General features: G+C 41.6%; 1 pseudogene; it reads left to right on the plus strand.

The window, feature by feature from the left end:
* The first annotated feature begins 13,083 nt into the window (after window positions 1-13,083).
* LOC145629778 (small nucleolar RNA R71) lies at window positions 13,084-13,182 on the plus strand (annotated as a pseudogene).
* The last annotated feature ends 1,411 nt before the right edge of the window (window positions 13,183-14,593 follow it).

The following is a 14,593-nucleotide window of genomic DNA, read 5'->3' on the forward strand; positions in this document are numbered from 1 at the left end:
TATGAGTTTATTCAGTATTTATTTATTATTTATTATTTTTTTTTTCATTTTTCAATGTGCATGTTTGTGTGTGCAAAGAATTGTGAAAAATAATTTTGCGCAAAAATTCCGTCATTTTTATTATTTATGGAGGGTATCCGACTTTCTCCCCCAAAAAGAAAAAAATGAAAAAATAAAAGTCAAAAAAATTGGATTTATAAAAACTTGGAAGTGAAGTCAAAATAAAATCCGAAAAATAATATAATTAATATAATAGTTACATTAATTAAGAAATAAATGAAATTTAGAAAAAAAAAGTATAAAAAAAGAATAAAAAAAACGTAAAGTCATTGGTCTAACTCGAATCAGGCTAAAAAACGCGGTTTTTTGAAAGCTCGTACAATAAGACATGTTAGCGCCACCTGGCGCCACGCGTTTTGGTGTAGGGCCAGGCGCTATGCTTAGCGTTTGGCGCCAGGCTCTGGCGTCAGGCGCCAATATTTGGCGTCTGGCGCTGATGAGCGCTGACTCCAAATCCTTCCCAAATTAAAACTGCGCCGATTTTGTGCATAAATAGCCCCCTGCCCAGCCGATTGTCTTCATAATTTCAGCAGATTAAATATATTCTTAGCTTTTGAAACAATAATCATGTCTCTAGTCTCTAAAAGTTTTACCAACTTCACTCATGAATGGTGTCGGTCTCTTACTGCCAAGGAGAGAAAAGAGTTAGATGTGTTTCACATGGGGGGTATTTGACAAGAGGAAAATGTATGTCGTTATCTACCCTTCTCCCAAGTCAAACAAAATTTGTAAACACCTAACCAACCTTATATAAATATAGGGCAAGTTAAGGGTCGATCCCTAGGGAATGCAATGATGAAAACTAGAGTCTAAGTCAAGCTACGTCGAAGATGGAGTTGAGATTATGGTTGGAACTATGGTAAACTAAAGCAAGTCTAATCAAGTAAAACAAAGGTCTAAACACTAGGGATATGGGTTCCACATGCAAGTTCAATGATAATGCTAGTTTAGAGCTCAATCAATTAATTCAAGTATTGCAATGGACAAACAATAGTAGCAATCAAGAGAGTTCAAATGCTATCTCCTATAGGCCAATCTAGGTGTCACTATGAAAGGCAAATCAAGAAGGATCACAAGCAAACCCAATCAATTAGAGCAACTTTCAATTCAATTGTTCATGTCATTAAGAGTTGCAATGCAATCTAGATTAATCTTATAGGTTGATCACTCCTAGTCTAATCAATCTCATGCAAAACTATGTCAACCAATTTAATTGCAAGAAATCAATCAATCAAAGAGCATCAACTAGCAATTTCATTAATCAAACATGCTTCCCCTTTTCCTAGCAACTAATCTACTCACTAATCATGGTGAAATTCAAGAACAAATAACTAGAAATTGCTTTAATCTTCATTTCTATATCAAAATCTAAGAGAAATCAAAACAATCAACAATATCAAATTCAAATCCAAAGAAGAACAAGCAACAAGCAAAAATCAAATAGCAAGTAAGTAAAAGATGAAGGAAGGAAGAGATTCTCACTAATATTGATGATTGAAAATGAAGAAATCCAAACTTGATTGATCAAATGTTGAGTTACAAATCCAAAACCAAGAACTTCTCTCTAGATTCTCTCTCTAAAACTAAGCTAATGAACATTATCAAAAAAGTTCGTTTCAAAAAGGAAATACAATTCTATTTATAAGCAAAGAAGAAATCGGCAGCTCCTGCGCCCTCTCTCGATAGACCCGCGCCCGCGGAGAAATGGGTACAGAACCCTCCGCGGGCTATCTGGGCAGACCCCGCGCCCGCGGCAGCAGAGACCCTCGCCCGCGGCAGTGAAACCCGCGCCCGCGGCTAATCCCCTGCTCCCAAAGCCTTATCAGTGGGGGCCGCGGTCTCTCTGAATGGAGCGGCCTCTCCATTTTACCCGCGCCCGCGGAGAGCTCGCGGGGCAAACGCGGCAAGTTCCTGCCAAGTTTTGGCAGTTTTGAGTAACATAGGCCCGCGCCCGCGGCAAGATGACCCGCGCCCGCGGCCTGCTGGTATTGCCTTGGAGACCTCTCCGAGGCCTCTCCAAGGCCTCTCTAAGCCCTCTCTAGCCAAATGCTTCTTCCTTGCTTGATCATTAAGGTCCCAAATTGAATCCTTTGCCAAGGTGATTCTCACAATACCTACACAAGTAAACAAAGAAAGGAAATAAAAGGGAAAAAGAGCCAAATAAAAGAAAACACGATAAAAACACGAGAATCATAAAGAAAAGAGGAAAAAGAGAAACTAAAGGAAAAAGGACCAAAAATAAGAGAAGAAAGCATGAAAAAGGGAAAGAAATAACCCTAAAAGACTACCCTATTAGTGCCATAAATGACACTCATCAAATTCCCCCAAGCTAGACTTTTGCTCGTCCCGAGCAAAACAAAGGCTAAAAAGGAATAAGAAGGGCTTATTCGAAGTAAAAAGAAAAAGAGGGGCGAGAATTTACACTAAGACTCACTGTCGTAGAAATCACGGTTGTTTTTAGCTACAACAAGCCATTTAAACCCCTAGATCGCTCTAGAGGACGAGTGATGCTCTCGTAAGGGTATCCTAAGAGTTTACCCATAACTCTCCACCAAACCCCCAAGAGGCAAACCAGAGAAGGAAAAGAAAGAGGAAAATGGAAACAAAATCTTTACGAAATGGACTTTACAAAGAGACTATAATTCAAATGAATAACAACCTTTCTAAAGAGAATTATGGTATGCACGTTATAAGATACCTAAGGTTGATTGAAACATAAACATGCTAAGCATAGGAACTAGTTATCACATTTCACTTTCATCCCAAACGGTCTTACCGCGTTCCCCCTACTAATCTCATGTCTCCCCTTAGTGAGCATCTCATAGATTCCGCGAAGGAACCGGAAAAAGATCAAATTTTTGGGCTACTCGACATCTTGATTTCGCATCCCCTTTCCTTAGTCTACAACCTATGATTCCCTCCACCGATGAAAGACTCAACTCCTAGGTCCAAAGGTCTTCCCCAAGGTTGTAACGCAAGGCAAGAAGGGTTAAGGTAGGCTAAAATTTAAAATTTGGTGGTTATCCTAAATTGTGAAGCAAAGACCGGCCAAATCTCAACACCAAACTTAAGTAATCACAAACAAAAACGTATTAACACCCCCAAGCTTATTCAAAGCAACAATCTACAATCATTAGAACAAAAAGCGCAAGTGCTTTCCCCCCCAAGCTAAAAGAAACATTGTCCTCAATGCATAGAGAGGAGAAAGACACTTGAAAAAAATTTTTTTTTTTTTTTTTTTCTTTTTTTTTCTTTTTTTTTTTTTTTTTTTTGCATTTTTCTCATTTATAAATTTGTTTGAATTTCCTTGAACTCCTTAAAAGCATTAGTCCTTGCCTTTTTTACTAAGGACGACTTTTACATAAGCATTTGCCATTATTTACCAAATATAAACAACTCAATTATGTGCACCAATTCGAACCAAACCCCAACTTCGTAGACCACAATCACCAAACATTGACCCTTGCTTCAAAAAAACCAAAAAAAAGAAGGAGAACGAAACAAAAGGCTCAAGATAACTAATTATGCGGCTTGAAAAGAGGGAAAAGGGTTCAAAGGGGTAACAAGAAGGCAAATGTATCCCAAACCAAAAAGGGACTATCCTAGAAAGAGAAAAATACCTCCCCGAAAAATTGCCTTTGTCCTCCCTAGGTAGTTCGGTCACGGTCTTAGGAATCATACGCTAAGATTCTAGATTAGGTTTGCGAAAATCAAGGATCCATGCCAATCACACAAGAGTATGATGAAAGCTTGAACAAATATAAATCTCACATGGTTGTAGCAAAGACTCACTAAGGGTGTCAAATCAAAGATAGGGAGCAACTACCAACATGCCACAAACGAGTAGAATCCGGCTTCATGATCCCCCTAGTTCTAGACAACTATCTTAGCATGCTTTATCCTATAATCAACCAAACGTAATCTCAAACCGTGCATACCATTATTACCTAAGAAGACTATTATTCAAAAGCAAAAGTCCATTGCATACAAGTCCAATTTTCAAAAAGAGAAAGAGTGAAAATAAAGCCTCAAAAAGTTATGCACACAAACAAGATTAAAAGAAAAGGAAAGAAAAGAAAAGAAGAAAATGGAAAACTTAGACAAGGACAAGAAAGGGAAAGAGGAAAAGAGCAAAGATGCAATCATAACACGTTTATCCCAATCGACATACAAACGGTCTAATGGCCACGTCGCCAAAGACCCCAAATACACTAGGTGTTAAAATCATACATCCTCGAACCGTTTAACTTCTCCTAAATCTAATCTTAATCTAAGCAACCAAGAAAATGAAGAAGTGAAAATAAAGAGGTAAAATAAGAAAGGCCTCACCAAGAATCCGTGCCAAATTAAAGTACCCAAGGAGTAGGAACGTGTTTCTCCAAAAGGTTCCGCAATCCAAAGCATATGCTACGAGCAAGGTGAGTTAAAGAAAAAGGCTATATATATACAAAATGAAATTGTTAGTAACTTCCAAACAAAAGAAAACAATTAAACACTTAGATACAAATTATATATAAAAACCTAGAGAAACCATCATCATCAAAAAAAAAAAATTCGTTTTTTTTTTCTTTTTTTTTTTCTTCTCAAGACACTCCCAAAACATCAAGAAATGAAACAAAACAACAACAAGCACAGACCAACAAGACCATTAGCAAAAATCCACCAAAAGCCTTATCAAAGACTTCCCACCGAGCCCCAGGTGCCTCCCCAAACCAACATAAAACATCCTGTTTGACCCTCTCCCCTCACAAAATGAAGGCATCGACCGCGATGCCTATAAACATGCAAAATAGGGAAAGGGGAGAACAAAAAAAGGGAAACAAACATGCATAAGGGGACTATTGGCCACTAGGGCCGGCACCATCATCACCCGTATCCCAACCTCCGGTGTAACCGGGAGGAAAACCATAGTGACCCTGGAATAGGTCAAGTTAGGATCGGGTTAATTGGTCATAGGGCTCAGGCTGAACAAGGGGCTCGGGGTGATGGGGGTGAACATAGTAATATGCGGGATCACCCCGATAATCACTCCCCCCCGAGATCCTATAATCATAAGGTAGGAAATCGCGCCTTGGCACATCGGGGTCCTCCACCCTGGGCGAATACAGGTACGTAGGGAGGTTGTCACCACCCCATGAAGGTACCGGCCCTTGTTGGGGCGGCACATAAGGGTAGTTGACCGGAGGTGTGACCTCCCCCCTACGCACACTAGCGTCATACAATGCGCTAGATTGATAAGACAAAGTTTGGTGGTCCGAGTACATACCTTGCATGCTCAATTGCATGCGCTCCATGTTGTCTCTCATGGCCTCCATCTCTCGGAGATAAGCATCTCCTTGGAAACCTTGTTGTTGTTGTTGTTGTTGTTGTCGTCGTCTTTCTCTTCTTCTTCTTTGAGCATCATCATGAAAATGCTCATGTTGTTGTTGTAGTGGCGGTTGTTGTTGCTCTTCATCACACTCATCTCCTCCTCCTTCCTCCTCTTCCTCATCATTCTCATCACCCCCATCAATCTCATCATCCTCCTCCATCTCATCCTCAATCCTCCCATTGTCCCTAGGGACCATCCAAATGTTCCTAGCCTCACGAAGGATGGAGGTGGCGGCCGGGTTAGGGAGTAGGCAATGGTGGGTATTTCTCACTAGCCAAGAGTAGGTGCCGGTTCTCCTAGTGCTAGTTATGAAATGTAAAGTGTTAACTTGCTTCAAACTAATCCACACGTCTTCCCTGCTTCCAACCGGAGTGCAAGACTTCAAGAACCCCTCTTGCTTAAAATACGACACAAGACGTGTCACCATGCCCCCACAATGAATTTCCCCCGTTTTGACCCCATGCATTATATCCTTGCAACAATTCATGAAGATATAGCCAAAATTAATCCTTGACCCTAACTCCGGCTTGGTAGCCATCCATAACACCATAATCTCCTCTCGAGACAACTTCCCCAAATCTTGCTTATTAAAAACCGAATACCCAAGAATTCTATGAAGGATCCTAAGGGCCGGATGGATAATCTCACTAGCAAGAGACTTTTTCGAATCAAACTCCCTCTTGTTGGCTATGGTTCTCCACCAAGAAACCTCATTGTACTCAGATTGGACTAGGGAGATAAGGGGCTCGAAGATATCACCATTGGAGTTGAAACCAAGGGCTACATTGAACTCGGCTAGGTTTATGGTGTGTTTGACATTGAAGAGTTGGAAGGAAATAATAAAATCGGTTTCCCCCACCTTATTGAACTCAAATGTGGAGAAAAATTCAATGGAAGGCTCCAAATAGGTTCTAGGGGCCGATTTTAGAAACTCACCCAAGCTTAAGTTATCTAGGAGTATGTCAAGGTCATTTTCAATTCCTAACTTGGCCATATCCTCACGAAAGTAATGCCGGGAGGGTCTAAACTTCCGGTCTTTCATTTTGTTATAGATGGGGGTTTGTTTGGACCGGTTCCAAAATTTGAGAGGGGGTAAAGGAGGAGGAGGAGCATCATGTTGAGTTGTGGAATGCGGTTGGGGTTGAGGGTTTGAGGATTGGCCTTGAGAAGATTGGCCGGGGGATTGGTTTGAGCGCTTCTTGCTACTTTTGACTCTTCTTATCAAATCCATTTTAACAAAATTCACACAAGTCATAAGAACACAACAAACTCCCTCAAACAAAACAACTTCCACCAAAAATTACTCACAAACCTCCTTACAAATCAACCAAACCACCACAAACTACAAGGTACCTGTTCCAATCAACACAACAACCAAAATCCAACAACAAACAACAATATCAACAATCATTCAACAATATAATCATGAATCAACAAGAAAAAGTAACAATCACCCAAATATACCAATTTTCCCATAAATCAACCATAAAACACAAAAATCATGCTCAAATTCAAGGTAATTAAACCAATGTAAAGAAATCAATTGAAATTGACAAAAATATTACAAAGGTTAGAAGTATACCAAGATTGGAGACTAAAATTAAACTCAAAGCACTTCAAAGACCCGAATTTTCCCGAAGAAGCACGAGAAAGAAGAGGAGGAGTGTTGAAAATGGAGGAATATGGAAGAAATTGTGAAAAATTTGGGCAAAAGGTGAAGAAATTTGTGAGAAATTGATATTTTGGGGTTAGGGTTTGAGAGGAGGTAGAGAGAGAAAGGGGAAAAATAAGGAGAAGAGGAGGAAATAAGAGAGGAGAGAGAGAGAAGAGAGGCGTGCCCCGGGTTGAAACCCAGATCGCCGCGCCCTCTCCCAAAAATGTCGCGCCCGCGGCAAATCTTCCGCGCCCGCGGAGAGACCGCGGGGCAACCGCGGGGACTTCCTGGAATTTTAGAATTTTAATACCTGATGGGGGGCCGCGCTCTCTCCTGAGTTGCCGCGCCCTCTCCAAAATCTCCCGCGCCCGCGGAGAGACCGCGGGGCAACCACGGGAAGTCCCTGGAATGGGGTACCAAATTTGCTTGAATTTAGGCCGTGCCCTCTCCCGAAAATGCCACGCCCGCGGAGAGACCGCGGGGACTTCCTGGAATGGGGTTCCAAATTTTGCCGAATTAAGGCCCGCGTCCTCTCTAACAGGAGGTGCCCTCTCCAGAACCTCCCGCGCCCGCGGAGAGACCGCGGGGCAACCGCGGGAAGTCCCTGGAAATGACATTTCAATTTGCCTCAAGAGGAGAAATTTCCCCCGAGGTCTCTCCTTGCCCTCGAGGAGCCCTCTCCCTAACACTCTTAACTTTTCTTCAAACCCCTTTTTTTTCCAACAAGAGATGATAATGGCGACCTACAAGACAAACACAAAACTAACTCAAAAATAAAATCAAAAACCAATCAAGGAAAAATAAAAGAAAAGAAAGGAAAAAGAAATGAGATGAGAATCCGGGTTGCCTCCCGTAAGCGCTTTTGGTTAACGTCGCTAGCTCGACGTGCACCACCATCTCAAGGTGGCTTAAAAAGAATCATTTTGTGAACAAGTCCAACAAACACTCCCTCATAGTATTTCTTGAGCCGATGACCATTAACTTTGAATGAAGATGAGGAGTTGAAAGGAGAAATCTCCACGGCACCATTATCAAAAACATCTTTCACCAAGAATGGTCCACTCCATCTTGACATGAGCTTTCCGGGAAACAACTTCATCCTTGAATTGTAGAGGAGGACTTTGTCACCTACACAAAACTCCTTTTTCACAATCAACTTGTCATGAACCTCTTTGGAGCGAGCCTTGTAGGTGCTAGCACAATCGTAAGCATCAAGTCGAAGTTCCTCTAGCTCATGAAGATCCAACCACCTCTTCTCCCCCGCACTAGCTAAGTCAAAATTTATCTTCTTGATAGCCCATAAGGCACGATGTTCAAGCTCTACCGGGATATGGCACGATTTGCCATACACAAGGCGATATGGAGTGGTACCAATAGGCGTCTTAAAAGCCGTTCTATAAGCCCATAGAGCATCATCTAACTTGTTCGGCCAATCCTTTCTATTCCTTGCAACCGTCTTCTCAAGAATGAGCTTTATTTGACGATTGGAGACCTCGACTTGGCCATTCGATTGAGGATGATATGGAAGGCCGAACCGTTGATGCACTCCATGTTTCCTCAACATCTTTTGGAAAGCGTTGTGAACAAAATGAGATCCATTATCGCTTATCACAGCCTTAGGCACGCCAAACCTTGGGAAGATGATTTTGTTGAACAACTTCAACACTACTTTGTGGTCATTAGTAGGGGAGGCAATGGCCTCAACCCATTTAGAAACATAGTCCACAACCACAAGTATGAATTGATCACCATATGAAGATGGGAACGGTCCCATGAAGTCAATCCCCCAAACATCGAACACCTCTAACTCAAGAATGGGTTGTTGAGGCATCTCATTCCTCTTGGAGATATTCCCAACCCTTTGACATCGGTCACATGACTTCACAAAGCCCCATGAGTCCTTGAAGAGATGCGGCCACCACAAACCACATTGAAGAACCTTGGTAGCGGTCTTGGAAACACCCATATGCCCACCACTAGGGTCTGAGTGGCACATCCTTAAAACACTAGGCACCTCTTCATTTGGAACACAACGCCTAAGTAAGCCATCAACCCCTCGTTTGTATAGGATGGGATCATCCCACAAGTAATGTCTTGCCTCCCTTTTGATTTTCTTCCTTTGGTTCTTTGAGAAAGAGGGTGGAAACTCCCCACATGCTAGAAAATTCACCAAGTCGGCATACCATGGGAGTTCCTTCACCTCTATGGCATATAAGAAGTCATCAAGCATTCTATCCTCAATTGGTGAACCATCATCATGAATGTGATCACCCTCAAGGCGAGAAAGATGGTCCGCCACAACATTCTCCGCACCCTTCTTATCCCTAATCTCAATCTCAAAAGTTTGCAATTCAAGCACCCATCGAATCAACCTAGGCTTGGACTCTTTCTTGGCAAAGAGATACTTGAGGGCCGCGTGATCCGTGAAGACTATGGTCTTGGAACCCAACAAGTAACAACGAAATTTCTCAAAAGAGTGCACAATTGCTAAAAATTCCTTTCCGTTGTTGTGTAGTTCTTTTGAGCCCCATTGAGTGTCTTGGACATATAATAGATCACATGAAGCTTCTTTTCTACACGTTGTCCCAAAACACCTCCAATAGCCCAATCACTTGCATCACACATCAATTCAAAAGGAAGATCCCACCTTGGGTCTTGAACAATAGGAGTGGAGATAAGGGCCTTCTTCAATTTATCAAATGCCTTCAAGCATTTGTCATCAAAAATGAACTCAACATCCTTTCGAAGAAGGTCATTTAGGGGCTTAGCAATAAGTGAAAAATCCTTGCTGAATCTTCTATAGAAACCCGCATGACCAAGGAACGATCTCACACCCTTGACATTCACCGGAGGTGGAAGTTTCTCAATAACTTCTATTTTTGCCTTATCCACCTCAATGCCTCTATTTGAAATCTTGTGCCCAAGCACTATACCTTCTTCCACCATGAAGTGGCATTTCTCCCAATTCAAAACAAGATTGACCTTAACATATCTTTCCAAACACTTCTCAAGGTTCACAAGGCACTCCTCAAATGAGACACCCCCCACCGAAAAGTCATCCATGAAGACCTCCATTTCCTCCTCCAACATATCCCCAAAAATACTCATCATGCACCTTTGGAATGTAGCGGGTGCATTGCATAACCCAAAGGGCATTCTTCGATAGGCAAAGGTCCCATAAGGACATCTGAAGGTAGTTTTCTCTTGATCATCGGGGTGAATGGGGATTTGGAAGAATCCCGAATATCCATCGAGGAAACAATAGAACTTGTGCCTTGTTAGTCTTTCAAGCATTTGATCAATAAATGGAAGAGGGGAGTGATCCTTCTTGGTGGATGTGTTTAGACGTCTATAGTCTATACACATCCGTCAACCCGTGACCGTCCTAGTTGGAATGAGCTCACCCTTCTCATTCTCAACCACGGTCATGCCCCCCTTCTTTGGAACGACATGCACGGGGGAGACCCACCTTGAGCTAGAGATGGGGAATATGATTCCCGCATTCAATAGCTTGGTGATCTCCTTCTTAACTACCTTCCCATTTGGGGATGTAGTTTTCTTTGTCGTTCGATAGAAGGAAGGGCGCCTTCCTCAAATGTTATATGGTGTTGGCACAAGGCGGGGCTTATACCTTTAAGATCATCAATTGTGTACCCCAAAGCACCTTGGTGCTTTCTCAAAACACCACATAACGCTTGAGCTTGGCTCACGCTCAAGGATGCACTAACTATCAAGGGATAAGTGGAATGAGGGCCCAAGAACTCATACCTAAGGTGTGATGGTAGAGGTTTGAGCTCTACCATAGGCACACCATTACCTTCCTTTGATGTGGCCGCTTGCAAAGCCTCTTGGCTTGAGATTTTCAAGCACATTTGCTCATCCACTTCCTCCATGCTTCCATTAAGCAATTCTTCATAGAATGCCACTTCCTTGCATGGTGTACCTACTTTGTCCTTGTTCAACAAAACATTCTCAAGAGCATCGTTAGAGGTGAGCAAGTGCTCATGCATGGAAGACACAACATGATCAAGTGAATCAATCATCATGCAATTTTCTAGAGAAGAAGATGGATATTTCATGCTTTCATTCAAATCAAATTCAATGACCTCATCTCCTACCTTAAGGGAAATCTTTGCACTCCTCACATCAATCATAGCACCCGAGGTAGCAAGAAAGGGTCTACCTAAAATGATTGGAATGGTAGCATCTTCATCCATTTCGAGCACAATAAAATACACCGGGAACACAAACTTCCCAACCCTCAATGGAACATCTTCTACCTTACCTTTTGGAAACTTGATTGACCTATCGGCTAATTTCAAGGTAATGTTAGAAGGTAAGAGTTCCCCTAGTTCAAGCCTTTGATAAACCGAATATGGCATTATGCTAACACTAGCTCCCAAGTCACATAAGGCATTATCAATTTGCATCTTGTTAATGGCACAAGGGATGGAGAAGTTCCCGGGGTCTTTCAATTTGGGTGGCATTTTGTTCATGATGATAGCACTACAATTTTCGGTCAAATTGATAGTTTCCACAACCTCACAAGTCCTTTTCCCACTCAAAAATGTCCTTGAGGAATTTGGCATAATTTGGCATTTGGTTGATCACATCGGTAAAAGGTAGAGAAAGATTAAGTTGTTTTAGCATATCAATAAATCTCCCAAATTGCTCATCCACTTTGTGTCTCATGAATTTTTGTGGGTAAGGGAGCTTGGGTTTCACAATTTCTTTCTCTACTCTCACCTCTCTAGGTGTCTCAACCACAACCTCATCCAATGATGCCCTATCCCCCTCATTCTCAACCAAGGCTTTCTTAGGAATCTCCTTATCCTCACCCTTCCTAGGCAATCTCTCCTCAAGAACCTTACCACTCCTAGTAACAATAGCATTCACGTGTTTCTTGGGATCAAGACCTTGGGAAGGTAAAGAAGAAAGGCTTGCATGATCTTTCAAAGCATTAGCAAGTTGAAAAATTTGATTTTCAAGCATTTTATTGTGGGTTATCATTTCATTGAACTTCTTATCACTAACGGCCATGTATGTGTTCAACAACTTGGTTTGATTCTCAATTATTTCCTCCAAATTGGTCCTAGGTGAAGAAGGTTGGGAATATGAATTTTATCCTTGAGTCCTTGGAACAAATCCAGGTGGGGGACCTCTTTGAGCATTATTTTGAAAATTGCCCTTCCCTTGGTTGTTCCAAGTACCCCTATTTTGATTTTGTCCATAACCTTGATTATGGTTACCACCACCTTGATTATGGTTACCACTACCTTGGTTGTGATTTCCATAACCTTGGTTTTGATTACCATAATTTTGGCTTTGATATTGGCCACTATAACCTTGGTTATTATAGCTACCACGAGAACCTTGGTTCCCTTGGTTTCTATAACCACCACCTTGATTATAGTTGTCAAAATTGCCTTGGTTTTGGTAATTCCTATTTCATTGACCTCTTTGATTATCAAACCTTTGAGCATTATTATTTGACACATAATTCACATGCTCACTCTCATTGTTATCAAACTCATCAACACATTCATTAGGACAATTACTAGAGTCATGATCATACGATCCACATGCATCACAAAACAAACAACCCATAGGCATATTATGTGAAGAGGGAGGGGGTTGAGAGTTAGAAGGAGTACCTCTCCCCTTAAATTGGGAGGGAAGATTCGAAGCTTGGGATGAAGTAGAAGTGCTCTCCAACTTGGCTTTGATTGCGGTCATCTCCTTTCCCAAGTTTGTCATTTGGGAGGAAAGGTTGTTGATCGCATTTAGATGGTCTACCGAGTACAATGAAGATTGCTTGCTTGAAGAGTCTCTCTCCCCATCTTGCCAATCTCTATAGTATGTCACCACGTCCTCAATGATGTCCACCACTTCTTCTTCGGTCTTGTTCATGATAGGACCCCCGGCCCCCCCATCAAGGCATGACTTGCCTTGGGGACTTAAACCGCCATAGAAGATTTGGACCACTTGGTATGTTGGGATTCCGTGGTGAGGGCACTCCCTTTGATACTCTTTGTATCTCTCCCATGCTTCGTAAAGGCTTTCATTTGGCCTTTGCTTGAACCCTTGAATCAAGGCTCTTGCCTCCGCCGTCTTCTTTTGAGGGTAGAAACGGGACAAGAAGGCCTTTGTAACATCATCCCATGTTCTCAAGGAATTGGGCTTCACCTCTTTATCTAGCCACTCTAAGGATCTTCCTATGAGAGAGAAGGGGAACAACTTGAGGCGTATGAACTCTTGAGAAACTCCGTTGACTTTGATGGTGTTGCAATATTTTTCAAATTCTTTAAGATGGTTCAACGGGCTCTCATTCTTAGCCCCACTATATTGCCTCCTCTCAATTAAGGTGATCATGGCCGGCCGAATCTCGAAATCATTTGCCGGTGTTGTAGGCGGAGCTATGCCGCTCTCAAACCTATAAGCACCGGGTATTCCTAGCTCCTTCAAGGCCACTCTCGGATTTTCTCCCATGCCTTGCCCTTCTTCAATCTCTTCTTCACTTGAAGAACTATACCCCAAGGAGAATCGATTAGCTATTCTTCTTCTTGAGAAAGTCCTTTCAATTTCCGGGTCAAAAGGCACAATGGATCGATCACGAGCTCTATGCATGCAAAACTTCAAAGAAAATATTAGTAGCACGGCTACAAGTGTAGCCTAAAGAAACAAAATCTTTTTGTATTTTTTTTTTTCAATTAAAATGAAGTAGACTCAACAACAAAAGCTAAGCACCAATAGCATTCCCCGGCAACGGCGCCATTTTGACAAGAGGAAAATGTATGTCGTTATCTACCCTTCTCCCAAGTCAAACAAAATTTGTAAACACCTAACCAACCTTATATGAATATAGGGCAAGTTAAGGGTCGATCCCTAGGGAATGCAATGATGAAAACTAGAGTCTAAGTCAAGCTACCTCGAAGATGGAGTTGAGATTATGGTTGGTACTATGGTAAACTAAAGCAAGTCTAATCAAGTAAAACAAAGGTCTAAACACTAGGGATATGGGTTCCACATGCAAGTTCAATGATAATGCTAGTTTAGAGCTCAATCAATTAATTCAAGTATTGCAATGGACAAACAATAGTAGCAATCAAGAGAGTTCAAATGCTATCTCCTATAGGCCAATCTAGGTGTCACTATGAAAGGCAAATCAAGAAGGATCACAAGCAAACCCAATCAATTAGAGCAACTTTCAATTCAATTGTTCATGTCATTAAGAGTTGCAATGCAATCTAGATTAATCTTATAGGTTGATCACTCCTAGTCTAATCAATCTCATGCAAAACTATGTCAACCAATTTAATTGCAAGAAATCAATCAATCAAAGAGCATCAACTAGCAATTTCATTAATCAAACATGCTTCCCCCTTTCCCTAGCAACTAATCTACTCACTAATCATGGTGAAATTCAAGAACAAATAACTAGAAATTGCTTTAATCTTCATTTCTATATCAAAATCTAAGAGAAAACAAAACAATCAACAATATCAAAT

Source organism: Chenopodium album, chromosome 4, assembly GCF_948465745.1.
Source record: "Chenopodium album chromosome 4, dcCheAlbu1.1, whole genome shotgun sequence".
Classification (NCBI taxonomy): Eukaryota; Viridiplantae; Streptophyta; class Magnoliopsida; order Caryophyllales; family Amaranthaceae; genus Chenopodium; species Chenopodium album.